The sequence below is a fragment of the Equus asinus genome, chromosome 6, assembly GCF_041296235.1.
Source record: "Equus asinus isolate D_3611 breed Donkey chromosome 6, EquAss-T2T_v2, whole genome shotgun sequence".
Taxonomy (NCBI): domain Eukaryota; kingdom Metazoa; phylum Chordata; class Mammalia; order Perissodactyla; family Equidae; genus Equus; species Equus asinus.
Window position 1 is genome coordinate 6143403 of NC_091795.1, and position 17503 is coordinate 6160905.

The 17503-nt window shown below is 40.4% G+C and overlaps 1 protein-coding gene across 5 annotated transcripts in view; it reads right to left on the bottom strand.

Annotated features, from left to right (window-relative positions):
* Positions 1–17503, bottom strand: part of LIMS1 (LIM zinc finger domain containing 1) — a 158399-nt gene that overhangs the window by 113326 nt on the left and 27570 nt on the right. For 2 of the 5 annotated variants that reach the window (XM_070511512.1, XM_044773124.2), the window contains exon 1: positions 5695–5954. The exons of the other annotated variants lie outside the window; for them this stretch is intronic. The gene's annotated coding sequence lies outside the window, so the exon portion shown is untranslated. Of the gene's footprint in view, positions 1–5694; positions 5955–17503 lie in introns of those variants that run through there. 5 annotated transcript variants of the gene reach the window in all.

Sequence of the window (17503 nt, forward strand, 5' to 3'; positions counted from 1 at the left end):
AATAAGATTATCCCACCAAATTGGGAAGCACACTTGTCTAAATGATTAAATTTCAACATAAAAATTAGCGAGGCATGGGGGTTGTGAGTAGGCAGAGCACAGAGGATTTTTAGGGCAGTGCAAATAATCTGTATGATGCTATAATGATGGATACAAGTCATTATACACTTGCGCAAACCCACAGAATGTACAACACCAAGAGTGAGCCCTAACATCAACTGTGGACTTTGGTGTGAATGTGAACTCACCAACTGTAACAAATCCCACTCTGGTGGGGATGTTGACAGGAGGCCATGCACGTGTCGGGGCAGGGGGCATATGGAAAATCTCTGTACTTCCCCTCAACTTTGCCATGAACCTAAAACCGCTCTAAAAAACAGTCTTTAAAAAAAAAAATGAGCAAGACTTGACTGTAAAAGTCAAATGATATTCAATTAGTACCCAACTCAATCATCAGAAATTTGAAGTCAATTCTATATTAAGTTTACAATTCTGAAATTTCCACAGGAAGCCATATCATGTAATAAATTCCATTTAATAAAATCATGACCAACTCACAAAAGTCTGTGTGGTCCAAAATGTAGCCAAAAAAGGAGATGGCAGAGCAGCAATCAAGGGATATGGAAACCGAGGACTCTGGTTCAAATCTCTACAAAGGTGTACTGGAAAATGATGGCCTTGAGCAAATTATTTAATGTCTCTGAGCTTCACATTTCTCATCTGCCAAATAGGTAAAGGAATACTTGCCCCATCAATTCCATGTGGCATTCAAGCTCAAATGAAAATAGTACACCTAACAGTCATGAACAACAACATACTGCTCCTCATCCTCACCAACCCCATCTGGGGCTGGCAGAAAAGATGACAAGGCAAAGAGGAGTCCAAGGTTCAGCAGCCAGGACCACAGGTAAAGGTTCTGGGTCAGAGCTGTCGGTATGTGCACAAGGGAAGTCTTGGGTAGCAGAGAGCAGTCAGGTGAGAAAAGAGCCCCAGCAAAGGCTCCTATCAAATGCAAGGAGAGCTGTCCAATAAGCACCAGGTCATTCCTAAGGAGAGAATGACTTACACAAGCCTCCACTTCAAAGTGCTCAAACAAAAGCAACCTCTTCTTTCCAAAGCTTTAATCATCTGTTCTCCTTTGAAAATTCTTTCCCTGATTCTGTCTAGCTTTCTCTGTCCCTGAGAGAAATTTCATCTACTTAAAAAAGAAAACTCAACTACAAAACTCACGCATTTTGTACTCTTGGGCAAAAGATATTCAAAGCCTTGGGTAATATTCAGGCCTAATCAAAAGCAAAGTCCACACAAAGAGCAGACTTTTAGTCCAATTCCCTAATACACATAAATCGTACTCCCCTCCCAAACCTATTTCCACTTTATTTGGATTCAGGTACCTTTTAAACTAGGAATGTGGAGACCGAATAAAGCCTATAGCATAATAGAAAAAGCCAAATTTGAGTTTAAACCCAGATCAGCCATTTACTGGCTGGGAGAAAGGTCTTTAACTCAGCAAGTTCCTCAAAAAACTCCAGGGCCCTTACCAGTGCTCCTGGTTCTACGTGGCTCTCTCCCTCAGCCCCTTCACAGCTTTGGTCAAATGTCACTGCAGCGAAGACTTCAACCACACCCTACTTAAATGTGCAACCTCCACCTCCCATCCCCTAGATCTTTCTCTAATTTATGCTTCTCTACATCACTTATGACCATCTAATATGTTTCATTTATTTGTTTATGATCTGTCTCCCCCTCAACCAAGATATAAGCCCCATAAGGACAGGAGTTTTGCCTGTTCTGCTTCCTGTTGTATCCCCAGAGCCTAGGACATAGCTGGCCCATAGCAAGGATTCAGAATCATTTAAATGAATATGTGAATACAAGTGAGTTAATTCATCCCTTCACTGGGGCTAATATCACCTACTTTGCAGGATTTTTTGAGGATTACTTAGAAATAAAAAATCAAAATGCTCTGCCAAGACTGAATCACGAAGAAAAAGAAAATCTGAACAGACTGATTACTAGGAAGGAGAGTGAATCAGTAATCACAAACCTCCCAACAAACAGAAGTCCAGGACCAAATGGCTTCATGGTGAATTCTACCAAACATTTTTTTTTTTTAAGATTGGCACCTGAGCTAACAACTGTTGGCCAAGCTTTTTTTTTTTTTTTTTATTGCTTTTTCTCCCCAAATCTCCCCAGTACATAGTTATATATTTGAGTTGTGGGTCCTTATAGTTGTGGCATGTGGGACGCCACCTCAGCATGGCCTGATGAGCAGTGCCATGTCCGCGCCCAAGATCCAAACCAGCGAAACCCTGGGCTGCTGAAGCAGAGTGTGCAAACTTAACCACTTGGCCACGGGGTCGGCCCCTCTACCAAACATTTAAAGAAGAATTAATGTCAATCCTTCTCAATTCTTCCAAAAGATAGAAGAGGTAGGAACACTTCCAAACTCATTTTATAAGGTCAGCACTATCCTGATACAAAAATCAGAAAAGGACACTATAAGAAAAGAAAATTACAAGCCAATATCCCTGATGAACATAGATGCAAAAATCCTCAACAAAATTCAATAAGACAGGGGCCCGTCCCACAGCTGAGTGGTTACGTTTGCATACTCCACTTTGGTGGCCCAGGGCTCACAAGTCTGGATCCTGGGCGCAGATCTACACACCACTTATGAAACCATGCTGTGGTAGCAGCCCACACAGAAGAAGTAGAATGACTTACAACTAGGATATACAACTATGTGCTGGGGCTTTGGGGAGGAAAAAAAATTTCAACAATACATTAAAGGATCATATATCATGATCAAGTGGGATTTACTCCAGTGATGCAAGGATGGTCCAATATCCACAAATGAGTCAATGTGATACATCACATTAACACAATGAAGGATAAAAATCATACGATCATCTCAATAGATGCAGAAAGAAACATTTGACAAAATTCAACATCTGTTCATGATAAACTCTCCACAAAGTGGGTATAGAGAGAACATACGTCAACGTAATAAAGCCAAATATGACAAACCCACAACTAACATTATTAAAAAAATGCTTTGCACACTGGCTGGCATATAGTAAGTATTCAACAACTGTCAGTTTCCTTTAATTTCTCAAGTCAAAATAACTGGCCAAAAGTTGCAGAACATTCCAAGCAGGCAACTCCAAAAGCACAGCCAACAGATCGCTGCACCCAGTGGACACACAGGGACAAGCGGGGTCACCCAGCACAGTGCTCCTCAGTGTAGTCAGTGGTCACAAGATTTTGTTGTCAATTTGCAATGAAATCAGTGCAGAAATTGCAAACAAGTATTTAGAAACTTACTAATTTGACAGAGGAATTTTCTATCTGCTGAATCTAAAAAGAAAAAATTGACATATTCATATGACATTTTTTCATTTCATTTTTCTAGTAACCCATTTTTACTGTCTTTTATAGAAGTACCAGTCAACAATGGACTGGAAATTATTATTTTTTTCCTTTTTTTTGGCGAGAAAGATTGGCCATGAGCTAACATCTGTGCCAATCTTCATCTATTTTGTACGGAGGATGCTGCCATAGCCTGGCTTGATGAGCAGTGTGTAGGTCCACACCCAGGATCTGAACCCGTGAACACTGACGTTGCCAAAGTGGAGCACGTGAACTTAACCACTACGCCACCAGGCCAGCCCCTGAAAGCTTCAATCTTCAGCACATTTTGGGAAGCACTGGCCAAGCATTCTTAACATGGCCCAGGGAGCTACAGAGCACCAACAAAGCTAACATACACTACATGGTCGGAACTGCAATTTTTGCTGGGTTCTAGGCCCAAAGAGGCATCGAGATGAGAAGTGGGTGGAGAAGTAGACTCAATAGCCAGAAGTTGCCTTAGGGATCCAGGCCAGTTCTATAATTTAAGAGAATCCCCTAAGACAGCATTTCTCAGAACTCCAATAGCAAAAGAGTCCCAGATACCTAAGGAGAAGATGACAAAGGTACATGAGGAAACTTGGGGATGACAGATACGCACATTGTCTTTACCATAGTGATGATGTCATGAGCAAAAACCTAGGCTGTAAAATTCAAATACGAGTGATTTCTTGTATGCCAATTATACCTCAACAAAGGGAAATTCATGGAAGGCAAAAGAGAACAGTAAGACACAAAGGTTATGGATACAAAGTCAGGGTTAAAGTATAAGTCCCATGATTAAGAAGCTATAGTTCTTCAAATCCTCCTTCAAAATAACTTTTCTAGTGGCTTTGTAAAAGGCCACCCATGATACAACCAATATTTAGACATGAGCTCAACATATATTCAATTATGTGTGTGTGTTTTATTACAGTTTTCTAACTGCTGCATTAAATTCAGATTTTCCAGTAGAACTTCACCCTTTACCCACCTTTTAAAAAAACTTTTAAGGGTCAGTGGTTTTCAGCCTGGAGGCAAGCTGTTAGCCAAATCTGGCCAAGCTCCAGAAGAACAGATGATGCCAAATGACATACTCTCCCTCAGCAAATTTTAAGAGTCTCTCAGTTGCCCCCTCCATACAGTGAACAGCTCTCCTAAATAACGTCTTTAAGCCCCTGTCTCTCCTTATCTTCTTATCATACAAGACTATGTGCTAAACGCACAAAAACTAAAAACTGAGAGTCTTCAAAGAAAGAAAAGATTAAAGGTCTAAAGATTCACTGTCTAAAACAATTATTATTCCTACTTCTGTCACTGCATTGATAAGCATTTATACTATTTATATAATATTATGTGAAACTGTTTCTTTCACTACAGAATGCTATTCCAATGTAAAGTATTACAACATTTCTATAAGAGTATCTATTGTCCCACTTCAGTAGAGTCATGTGGGTAATAAGCAATTATATACATCTATGTTCATTTTCAGAGGTATTCATACTGTTTGCAAATAGCTCAAAGAGAATGCCTAGCATAGTAGAACAGTAGTGGAATGTGGCTCAAAACATTCCATAATTACTACTCACACTGATATGACCTACAGAATCACTGTTATGAAGTCTCTTACTGTTACCACATAAGACATAATGTGATGGAGGACCCAGATCTAGAAGCCTTACAGAGTATTTAGCTCAGTTTCTCCATCCTTAAAAAGACTTTTCAGGAATCCACATTTAAAAAGACCTTAAAAGGTTAACTAAAAATACAACCTTTTGTCTTACTATCATTATTACCATTACATATAAACATTTTTTTCTTCTCTACTGCACTATAACGTTGAGGGAAGGATGCACAACATTTGCATCCTTCATAATAAATAATACACACAGACACTTAATACTTACTGCAGAAAGGAAAAGAATAAAGATGCAAATGAGGCTTCTATGATCCTATTTATAGCCCAGAGATTTTAACAAGAGAATCAGACATTTGAAATGTTCAGCAACTTTGAGAAATGTTATACTAGTCAAAAAGATATATAAATACATATATATATATATATTTTTCAGTTAACTATTCAAAGTCCAAAGTTCCTATGGACTGAGTTTTTCTAAAGAGTCAGTGTTCCTAGCTAACTGAGGTCTCATACTTCAAGTGAAGGAGGAGCGGCTCTGTGTCTCTACACTGGACCACGGAGCTGGGTCCCTTCAATCTGCTGCCTCTTCCTCAAGGTCTGCCGCTCACGCCCACTGCCACTGCTGCTGACCTCCATAGCCCTCCCTTTTCCTGCCTCTTCCTCACCAACTTTTCCTGTTCTTCTCCACTGCCTCACGGGGATGGTCACATTCCCTCTGAGACGCTGCTGCTCCCACTGCGAATCAAGCCATCAGAGAATACAGAATATAACCTCTGAGTCGTCGGCTCTTCTTCTCTTCTGTGTCTGTCAGCTTCTGGGAGTTCAGGGCCTCATCAGTTTGCCATTAAAAAGGTTTCCTCCCCCATCACCAACTTGCCAACAACTTCCGGATTCCAGAGATCCTGGGTTTCTGGAAAGTTGGTCTCTTCAGAGCCAAAGAGAATATTGTATTACTGTAATGTTTTGATTTACTTTTTTCCACACAAACAAATATAAGTAACAGTTAACTCCGTCTAAGTTGAGGAAACAAGTTCTCCATAATTCTTATAAACATATCATACAAGCAGAGATTTTCATATAACTTTCTCCATTTATGTAAACAAGGCAGTAAACAAGCCAAAAAATATTTTAGCATTATTGTTTCCTCAAATAATTATCACCTCTCTTATCACTCTCTCTCCTCTACCCTTAAAAAAACATCATGATGGGAAAGGAGTCTCTTGAACAAATGATACTGAGAAAACTGGATATCCATGTGCAAAAGGATAAAACTGGATCCTTATCTTAAACCACATAGAAATAGTAACACAGAATGGATTAAAGAACTAAATGTAAGACCCAAAACAATAAAACTCCTAGAAGAAAACATAGGGAAAAAGCTGTATGACACTGGATTGGGCAATGATTTCTTGGATATGACACCAAAAACACAGGCAACAAAAGCAAAAATAGACAAATGGGACTACATCAAACTTAAAAACTTTTGTGCATCAAAGGATACAATCAACAAGGTAAAAGGTCAACCTACAAATGGGAAAAAAATCTGCAAATCATACATGTGATAAGGGGTTAATATTCAGAAATATATAAAGAACTACAACTTAACAACAACAAAAATCAACCCAATTAAAAGATGGGCAAAGGGCTTAGAATAGACATTTTTCCAAAGATGATACACAAATGGTCAACGAGCACTTGAAAAGATGCTCAATATCACTAATCATCAGGGAAATGTAAATCAAAACCAAAAAGAGATACCAACTTACAGCCATTAGGATGGCTACTACAAAAGAACCAAATTAAGTCTTGATAGGGATGTGGAGAAGTTGGAACCCTTGTGTGTGTGTGGTGGGACTGCAAATGGTGCAATTGCTTTGGAAAACAGTATGACAGCTCCTCAAAAAATTAAAAATACAACTACCATATGATCCAGCAATCCTACTTCTGGGTATATATCCAAGAGAATTGGAAGCAGGGTCTCAAAGAGAGATTTGCACACCCATGTTCATAGCAGCACTATTCACAACAGCCAAGACGTAAAAGCAATCCAAACATCTACCAATGGAGGAATGGAAAACCAAAATGTGGTATATACACACAATGGAATACTATGCAGCCTTAAAAAGAATGGAAATTCTGAGACATGCTACAGCATGGATGAACTTTAAGGACGTTATGCTCAGTGAAATAGCCAATCATAAAAAGACAAATACTGTATGATTTCACTTATATGAGGTATCTAAAAGAGTGAAATTCATAGACATAGAAAGTGGAATGGTGGTTACCAGGGACTGGGGAGAGGGAGAAATGGAGAGTTGCTGTTTAATTTGGTATAGAGTTTCAGTTCTGTAAGATGAAAAAGTTCCGGAGATCTGTTTCACTGCAACGTAAATATACTTAACTCTACTGAACTATACAGTTAAAAATGGTGAAGAGAGTGAAGTTTATGGTATGTGTTTTTTACCACACACAAAAAAAACAAACAAAAAACACTCCAGCACGATATATATGAAAGAGAATTTGAAGGGGTTTGAGTCTTACAGACCCAAGTCTGAATGCCAGTCAGCTCTGCCACTTACTGTGTGGCATTGGGCAAGTTACCTTTGAGAGTCAGTTTCCTCATCTATATAAATGAGGGTATAAATAATATATATCTTTAAAAGTTGATTTGAAGATTAGATGAGAACTGCTGACACAGAAGACACTCATAGTTAGAATCCTTAATTCCACCCCGAGGGATTGCATCAATGCATCAACATCATCAAAGCAGCTAAAACGAATTAAAGGCTTACTGAGTCTTGTACTGCTCTGGGTGATTTGCCAGGAATCCACATTTAATTTTCACAGGAAAGAAAGTAGGCAGGATTGTAATCCCCACTGTGCTGATGAGGAAAGTGAAGCAGAAAAGTGGCCTAACTTGCCCAGGCCCCAAAGCAAGTGATGGAGCCTGATAAACCCTGAAGCACTTCATTTTACTGCACACAGACATGAGACAGAGATGGCGACGCAGAAAATAAAACAAACTGCATAAAAACAAAAGGGGGCATTAACTATAAAACAGACCATAAGGATGGTGTCCCAAAGGTCAATTAAATGACCAGATAAGATTAAGAAAAATAATTTTACCTTTACAAAGACTGATTTAAAAGGTCTTCTAATCTCACTGCCTATCTTTTAAACAAATTCATTCCCTCCCTAAGCATTCATTTTAAAATTCAGCTGTCTTTCAAGACAAAATTTTAACTCTACTTCATAATGCAGTTTCAATCAGTTTACTTCTTAACTTTTTTCTCCAATTAACATAGAAAACAGCTGGTTAACACCCTTTATGATTACTAAATGACTAAATTATGTGCCAACCATATTTTATCAGAGACCTTTGTTCCTACCAAATTTTAAAGCATTCATTTTAGTAACCTTGCCAGAAACTGTACCCCTTGGCTAAGCCCTAACATGACAACATCACTGTGGCCACCTTATATACATCCCACTTCAACCATCCCTGTAGAATGTAGATAGGGTATCCATGAGAGAAAAAAAGGGGGCTTTCGGCTTTTAACAGTACCCACAGTGAACAAAGCTGAGTTGAAAGAATGAAGAATTTCAGCAGTCCATTCAGTTATGGAGCAATTCTGAGTGTAGACAGAAATGGACTTGGAGAAAGCTCAGAGATCTCCTCTAGCACACATACTTCCTGACATGAACTACAAGCTTGTCTTAGCTGGAGCTGAGTTCTAGACCGTCTCTCCCTGTAGCCCTGGGGTAGAAGGACTGTAATACCACATGCCCATTTTGGATGATGACCACAGACAGGCTCCTTCAGGCTACCCTAATTCACACCCTAATTTCTTTTACAGTATTGTTACCTCTCACATCTTTTAGACAACCCTCATTTCAGTTTCAGCTCTAACAAGACAACATAGCTGTAGCAACCTTACGTACATTCCACTTCAATGACCTTTATGGAACTTAATCGTATGCTCAATCTCCATATGTGCCAAGCCCTGAGCTCCAGGTTTACATGAGAAGAGGCTCAGCACGATGGTAAAAGCAGCTGAGAAGTAGGACTGAGAATTCACTGAGAAGGGAATTCTGCCAGCAGCCAGCCTTTGGACTTGAACTGCAACATGGGCTCTTCCTGGGTCTCCAGACTGCTGGCCCACCCTGCAGACTTCATAATTGTGTGAGTCAATTCCTTAAAACCGATCAAGCAATCTCTCTCTCTCTACACACACACACACACACACACACACACACACACACACACACACACACAGGTTCTGCTTCTGTGAAGAACTTTGACTAACAGATTTTTTTTTTATTAATTTACTATGAGATCTTGATGATGTTGTTTAACCTCTCTAAGCCTGTTTCCTCATCTGTAAAATGGCTAATAATAGTAGCTACTTCATAGGGTACTTAGGAAAATATGTGAAATGTGTTAAACTGAGATTTAAATAGGCTGAACAACTTGCAAAAGGTCTAAAGAACCCTAAATTTCATGTTCCCCACCACTACTCTGCTCTCTGCATCTAAACACAATGATTCCATACATCTAAGCTAGCAAATTGATTGTCAAAATTTCTTTCACCTGAATATTACAAAATGTGGAACTCTTCTATTCTGTCCAACTTTCCCATCCCCCTCAACTGATAAGTACCTCAGAGAATAAAATGTAAGGAAATCTTTCTTCAGAGAGACCCCACTGAAGAGTTAGGGGTGCACAGGCTGTTTCAAGCAAGTGACAAAGATGAGAGGAACGGCTGAGGGTGCCTCTATGACCTGATAGTGCACAAGTCTTCAGAGCGAATGAACGTTCAAACATTCACGCTGCCAGCACACTCACTTTGGACGTGAGCCACACTCTTCAATCTGCATTAGTTAAAAACAATGGAGTGAGAAATTCGACAGAAGGGGAGTGACAAATACCAACACGACTGACAGTGAGATGGGTACTTCCGTCTGCACTGTGCAGTCAAATGACAAAGGCAGTTGACTGCTTTCTTTGAGCTACCAGGTTCATTAGGGAGGGCAGGGGATCCACCTTTCTGTTATTCTACTAGAACTAGAATCAGAACAATTAGCCTTGAGCCATGATGTTGGCAAAACCGAGGGTCATTTTTCAGAGCACATGAAGACACCAAAGGCATCATTCTGGCCCCACTAAAAGTACATTTCAGACAGAAACATTGGTTACAGGGTTTTTTGGGGTTTTTTAATTTGACAAATATTGACTGAACGCACTAACAGGCACTATTCTAGATGTTGCAGATACATCAACCAACAAAACAGAAAAATTCTTGCCTTGCTGGTACTTAATTGTATGGAGAGACGGATGACAAAAATATTAAAATCCATCCATCCGAGCTCTGTGTGTGTATGTGTGTGTTTTAGAGAATAAGTGCCAGGAGGAAAGTAAGCAGGGAAAGGTGATCCAGAGTTTCAAGGAAAGGAAGGCTGCAATTTTTGATAGGGCAGCCGAGGAAAGCTCCCTAAGGAAGCCCTATTTGGGGAAGGATCCACAGAAGGTGAAGGAGTAGGCCCTATGGCCATCTGTGCACAGAGCATCTTGGATAGAGGAACAGCTGATGAAAGCTTCTGGGATGGGAGCCTGGCTGAGAAGTCTGAGAAACAGCAAGGGGGCAGATGTGGCCGAACTGGAATGAATGAGGGGAAGACCTGTAGGCGACGAGGCCAGAGAGCAGCAGGAGGCCAGACGCTGTCGGGCCTTTTAGGTCACTGTAAAGACTATGGCTTCTCCTCAGGGTAAAATGGAGACCCACTGGAGGCCTTTGAACACGGGTGACAGGATCTGACTTAGGTTTTAACAAGCCCATTTTGGTTGCTGTTTAAAAAAAGACTGGGGATGGGGGGAGCACAGAGGAAAACAAGGAGACAGTTAGGAGGCTAATGCAATAATCCAGATGACAGGTGATGGCAAGCTCATTATTCACTCACTCATTTACTCATTCAGCAAATATTCACAGGACACCCACTCTATGCCAGGCCCTCTGCTGGGCCCAGGAATGCAGAGTTGAACACCCCCACAGGAAGGCACGAGAGAGGGAGGAAATGAAGAGGCCGAAGGACTCTCCAAACCGTAAACTCCACGGTGGTGGGGAGGGGAGGTGGGCTCTACCTGTTCACTGCCAAATTCCCAACACCTGGAACAGTCCCTGGTACCAATATCTGTAGAACAAATGATTGTCAAATAACGGTTTTCAATGCTGCTTTAGTGTCAGACCACTTTATAACTGTCTGTTTAAATGTTGATCAATCACTGAAAATATTATTATAAAAGAACACACACACTGCTCACAAATGCATGAAGAAGACTCTCCAGATTCCACAGCAACCATATCACAGAATATGTTCAATTTCACATAAGTTTCATTTGAGGGTAGACGGTAACAGGATGTTTTAAAAAGTCAAGAAAAAATTCTTTTAAATGTGAAGAATGTGATCCTTATTAAGAGATTAGATTTTTATCATGCCCTTTCATAAATGTGAAGTAGTTTCTAATGTAATACAAAACTAATACTGTGCTACAAATAAAGTAAAAGTTTTGGAAGTTAAGATAGTCAATTATAAGACCACACTTAGAAAGTTTTATTTTCTTTCTCCTATGGAACATAAGTAATTATAAATCATAGGCAATTAAAATCAACTCACATTTACAAAGTAAGAAATCACATGAAATTTTTTCAATTACATGTAATGTGAATTATTTGAGAATAATATACTTTACAAGTTATTTTCAAATGTTTTAACGCTGCTAAGGACATTTTAAAATTCTCAGGAACCAATTCCCACAATCTCTAGACCAGCATTCCTAACAACTGGAGAAGTCAAGGAGTGTTACAATGATCTATCTCGGGGCTTTCCGAAGAAGCCTTTCCACACAAGCTCTGACCGTAAGGGGATATAAACTATGCCATCCAGAAGGGCTCCCTGAAAAGATGTTAGCTCCCTGCTCAGTCGGTCCTGGCGGTGGGAATTGAACGCTGCATCAGGCCCCTTGGCAGTTTTTGCAGTGTTACTTTCCTCCCTTTAAATGTGTTCTTAAAATTTTTTCACAGTTGATGTAAAAGGAGCTAAGCCAATTTGACTAAGTCACATCTTAAAAAGGATGAGAAATACCAGCACAGCAAAAGCACTCTGAGTATTACAAAAATGCATACATGCTCTGGTGGGCTGACGGAACAATCTCAAGGAAAGAAAGGGTAATCAACTTTAAATCTATGATTATCTTCCAGTATATTTCAGAGATATTGCAACAAGAATCCCACAGTGATGTTCTTCCCACTCCTGTAGCTGTAGCTATTAGGTATCTAATAGTCCAAGCTCTTTCTGTTTGCTAGAAAGTGTTTAAAAAGTTCTGGAAATAGTGGTGATGGTTGCACACATTGTTAATGTGAACTTAACGCCAGTGAATTGTACACTTAAAAATGGTTGAAATGGTAAACTTTATATTATGTATGTTCTACACCACAATAAATAAGGAAAAAACAAAAACAGTCAAAAATGAGAAACTAAGAAAAAAAAGAGTCAGATTTTCAAAGCTTTTCCACCTCCACTATTTCTATCGTTTTTTTCATTTTACAAATGAGGAAACTGAAGTCCAAACACCAAATCAGGGGCACAACACGGATCAGCACTCCAGCCAGCAGGCTCGACAGCCTCACACACTCTATAGCCTAGCGTAAGTACTGCTGAGTTTGCCTTCTCTTGGCTCAGCCTTCCCATTCTTCTTACTTTTCTTATGACTTTCCTCTCCCAACACCAACCCTCATCTGAACAAGTTAAGGATCACCACAGGGTGAAAGCATTATTAATACGATAAGGAGAAAAACCCATAACCATCTGAAAAAGTAGATATTTTACAGGAGGATCAGCATGTACAACGCCTGTGCATCTGGCATCCATTCCCATGTCTGCATATATTAGGATGCTTTCAGCTGCAAGTAATAAAAAACACCCAAAGCCAAACTGGCATAAACCATGAGAAAACTTATCACACATAATTGGGAGATCCGAGGCAGGGAGATATCCAGGTGCAGGGTAAATCAGCAGCTCAACGCCAGAAGCAAGAATCCAAGTTCCTTCCATCTCTCTGCTCTGACAACTTCAGTGTCAGATTCATTTCAAGACGGATCCTCTCGTGGTTACAGGATGGCTGCCAGTGGAAATAAGAGGCCATCTTCATTATTCAAAGATTCATTCTAATTATTATTATGAAGAACATGCTTCATTATTTTTTCTCTCCTGCTAGATGTGACAGAAAATGCCTACACTAAACAAAGAATAAGTCTTTCCTGATGACTGGGCCAACCTAGGTCAAATGACTACAACCCCTGGACCATCCAACAGTCACAGAGGGAAAACCATGCTCTGATCAGCTTAGACAAAGGACAGATTCACATGGGTGTCTAGGGGTAAGGGGGTAATAACTGAAAAAAATCTGCATTTTGTTATTAAGAAAAGAGAGGGAAATGCATGCTGATAAGCAACCAACAATACCCACTATACCAGTGTTTCTCAGACTTCCATATTCCATGAATCCTCCTGAGGATCTCAGTAAAATGCAAATTCAGATTCAGTAGGTCCAGAGTAGGGCCCAAGATTCTGTATTTCCAATAGCTTGCAGGTAACGCTGATGTTGCTGGTGTCTCTCTATATGCAGGAGCTACTCAACAACAGTTTGTGTATTCCTTACCTAAAGAACTCACTTCCTCTGGTTACCAGAGTATCTGACAGCCTCCTGAAGGCACCACATCATGCATCTGGTCAGGCTGGCTGCCACCTGGGCTCTGGATTTTATAATCCAGCACACTCCTCTCAGCTGCAATGGCAGTGGATGTCAAGTACTGTAGTTGACGAATCATCCAGAAATTAAGGAAGCTTTGTACACAAAGCACTTGGCAAAATAATCCATGGTGATAAATAAACAATGCACTAGCTGTAATGGCAAGCCGTCACAAATAACTAGTATTTATCACCCCATCCGTATAATAGTTTCTGCCTCTAGAAAAAAGGGAAGATACATTTCTTCAGAGAAAGCTGTCCTCTCGCAACTCTAATCAAAGAACTCCATGCTAAAAACTGAAGGAAGGGGTGACAGGTCACTGAGAATCAGGGTGTAGACTCCAGAGGCACAGAGTGGTGTCAGTCGGTCTGACTCATTCCCAAGACGACGCGGAGGGCAGTAAGCAGCAAGTGAACACACAGGAAACAGCAGCTCTGACAGTCTTTCCACGGGATCCCTGCCAGGAGCCGGCATTCTTCCCCTCCCCTTCCTCTCCTCTCCTCAGTAACTGGGCACATAAAACCTGTAAAACGACTGGCAATTTCCTTGGTTTCAGAATAAACAGATCAAGGTTTTTGTCCCCCGCTACTGAATGGATTATCCAGAAGCAGCTGAATGCCAAAGGAAAGGCAGGGGATTTGAAATTCTAGGATCCAGGTCCTAATTTCAGCTCTGCCACTTTACTAACCAGCTATGTGACTAGACAACTATTTTCTAAGGCTCACTTTGCTCATTTGAAAAAAGAGGATGATGATAATCAAGCCTATCTCCAAAAACCGTGGGGATTAAACAAAACGGCATAGGAGAAAAGTCCTTCGTAAACCATGCAACACTACACAAATGTCTGTCACCATCATTCAAAGTTCTCCACACGGAGAGTGAGGTTTCCCCATATTCCAAAGACCTCTATAATTCTGACAAAGTCTGTATATTCAGACTGAAAATGATTTGGCCCATGACTCCTCCATAGAGGATAAATGTCCAGCGGAGTCCACAGCAGCATCTCTGGTGGTGCATGGCCAAGGCCAGGTCCCCAGAGATTCTGGGAAGGTTGCGTTTGGTCTCCACTAGGCTGCAATTTGGAACTTCCTGTCCCTTAGCAGTTTATGACACTGATTAGGGTAGTTTACAAAGTGAGGGGTGCTTCTTTCTGAGAGACAGAATACCACAGCACTGCAACCTGGATGCAAACTGTCATGACTTCTAATGAAAGCGGACTGGTTAGTTCTCTACAGTCTCTTTCAGCTCTGCCATTTTGGGATTCTATGATCCTGAGCCTTGCCTCAGAGAAAGCTTAGCCCAGATTCCATTGCTATCAAAGCCTCTATTATCATGACTCCCATTTAATCCTGCCAAATATCAGCCACTGTCCTCAACTGGCTCTCTAAATTTATATAATAGTTAACATCGGCCATTTGCTTCAGTCATAATCATTTTTTTAAAGAACCAAAAGTTAAAAGTACTCTTTTAAATGGCAGGGAGCCCCAGAGGGATACTAATTCTCTCCCTCAGAAGGAATTTACCTGCTTAAGCCAGGTTGAATCTGGGCAGGGAGACAGGAAGTTCTGGACCTTACGAGTTGTGTCCAGGGGAGCGTGGAGGTTCACAGGAGAAAGCAGCAGCATATTCTCTCATGGGAGGATGAGGCTCACATGAATTACAGCTTTTCATCGTTTTCCCTTTAACAGCTTATCAGCACCGGCTGTGATTTCTGATGCTCTGGCACCTTCTTCAGGGCCCATGTGATTAAACTTGGTTTACTTTTCAGTTAGAGATGGCCATGACATAGAGGTCTCAGATGAATAATTTTCCTCAATCTATCTTTATGCCTCACAAGCAGGAATTAATTTTTAAGGGAATGTATAGTGAAGTGTTCCTGAGATATGTACTGAAGAAACCTTTTTTGGTGTTTATAGTTAAGTTGCAAGATTACAAAGTAGTGAATTACATCACCATCATGTAACCCAGCACCTCCTGGAAACAGCAGCTTGGAAACATTTTTTAGTGTGAGGACCTATTTCTTAAAATACCATTTATTATATGATCTAGAACATCCTTACTACTCCCTTCCATTTTCCAGACTAATAAAGTATTCTCTACTTCACACTGATCACGACCTTCCCTGAAGTCCAGCTACATCTCTATTCAGTATCAGAGTGCAGAACTCTTCTTTCTTTCCTTTTGTCTGTCTCTCTCTCCTTTTTAACACTCTTCTATCAAAACAACTACATACTGGAAGTTCTTTAAAAGGAATCCATCTTAGCTGTCTTGGTGTACCTAATCAGGCACTGGGTGCCAGGACTAATGGGATCTGAATTACCTTTGTTTTTAAAAAGGGATGAACCACAAATTAGGTAAAGCCCTCATAACGGACATATATTGTTTTTCCCTGATCCATTTTCGCTTTTCTAGTACTGAAACCTCTGTTCTCCTTTGGTGAGACTGAATAAGGAAGCCCTGACTTCCACTGGCCCAAGGTGGGCACAGGCCCAAATTAGGCCAGGCAGACTCTCTACCCCAGATATGGGAATCTTGAACAAAATGACACAAGCATGAAAAAGCAGCTGGAAAAGATTCATCCCAAGAAAGACAATCTGAGGAGACTGTGACTAATACCCCTGTTCTTTCCAAGACCTAAATAATCTGTTTTCCTTTTATCTATTTCATAGCCTTTCAATAATTCCCTTTTCTGACTTAAGTTGGCCAGAATTGCTTTCTGTTGTTTGCAACCAAAAGATTCCAATGGACAGAGAGAGCAACTATAGAGAACTCTGAACTACTCCCTTCCCTGCACAGCATTAACATATAATTCAGCTTTGAAAAGTCCAATAGAGGCCTTTCAGCCAATATTTTACTTAAATGACCAATACAAGAGGAAAGATTTGATCCAGCAAATATACTCTAGGCCCTTGGGAAAACATAGAATGATTCCTTTAGTATATGGCCAAAAAAGGTGGCACTTTAGACATCAAAGGAATGGGAACTTTCAAAAAGGGATGCCACACAAATTGTATTACGGCAAAACTGGAAGGGTCTACAATGTCGCATCACACACTGCACACTGTTGACACTGCTGTAAACAAACAAGTCTTACCATAAGAGTTAATGTGCAAATTGAGCATGTTAAACACTCTAAAAACAGAATTATCTTCTTGAAATGTGCACAGGAAAAGGATCAGAAAAAGAAGGAAGCCACAGAAAAAGATACTTGGGTTCAACTGAAACTCCACCTGCTCCATCCAGAGAGGCATATTTCTTAAGAACCAATAACAAGAATAAGCTACCAGAAGCTAGAAATGCAGTGAACTGAGAATAGGATAAAAGTCTTGAAAAAGAAGAACAGGTTGGAAGACTCATACTTTCAAAATTCAAAATTACTACACAGCTATAGTAATCAAGGCAGTGTGGTGGTACTGGCATAAAGACAGACATGTGGATCAAGACAAGAATAACTAAATTAGCAAAAGGCAGGCTATGTGTACAGAGAATGGGAAAGGCTGGATGCCAGTGTTTCTGGTTCAGGAGAATATCAGGGTGATGAGTACTGAGTAATGAGTACTAGAAGGCCTATCCCATTCAACCTCTATAGAGTGTCTACCCTGTGTAAGAGGTTATGTTAGGGACTTACACGAAAAAGACAGTAGTGTCTCAAGTGGTTCAAAGCCTAG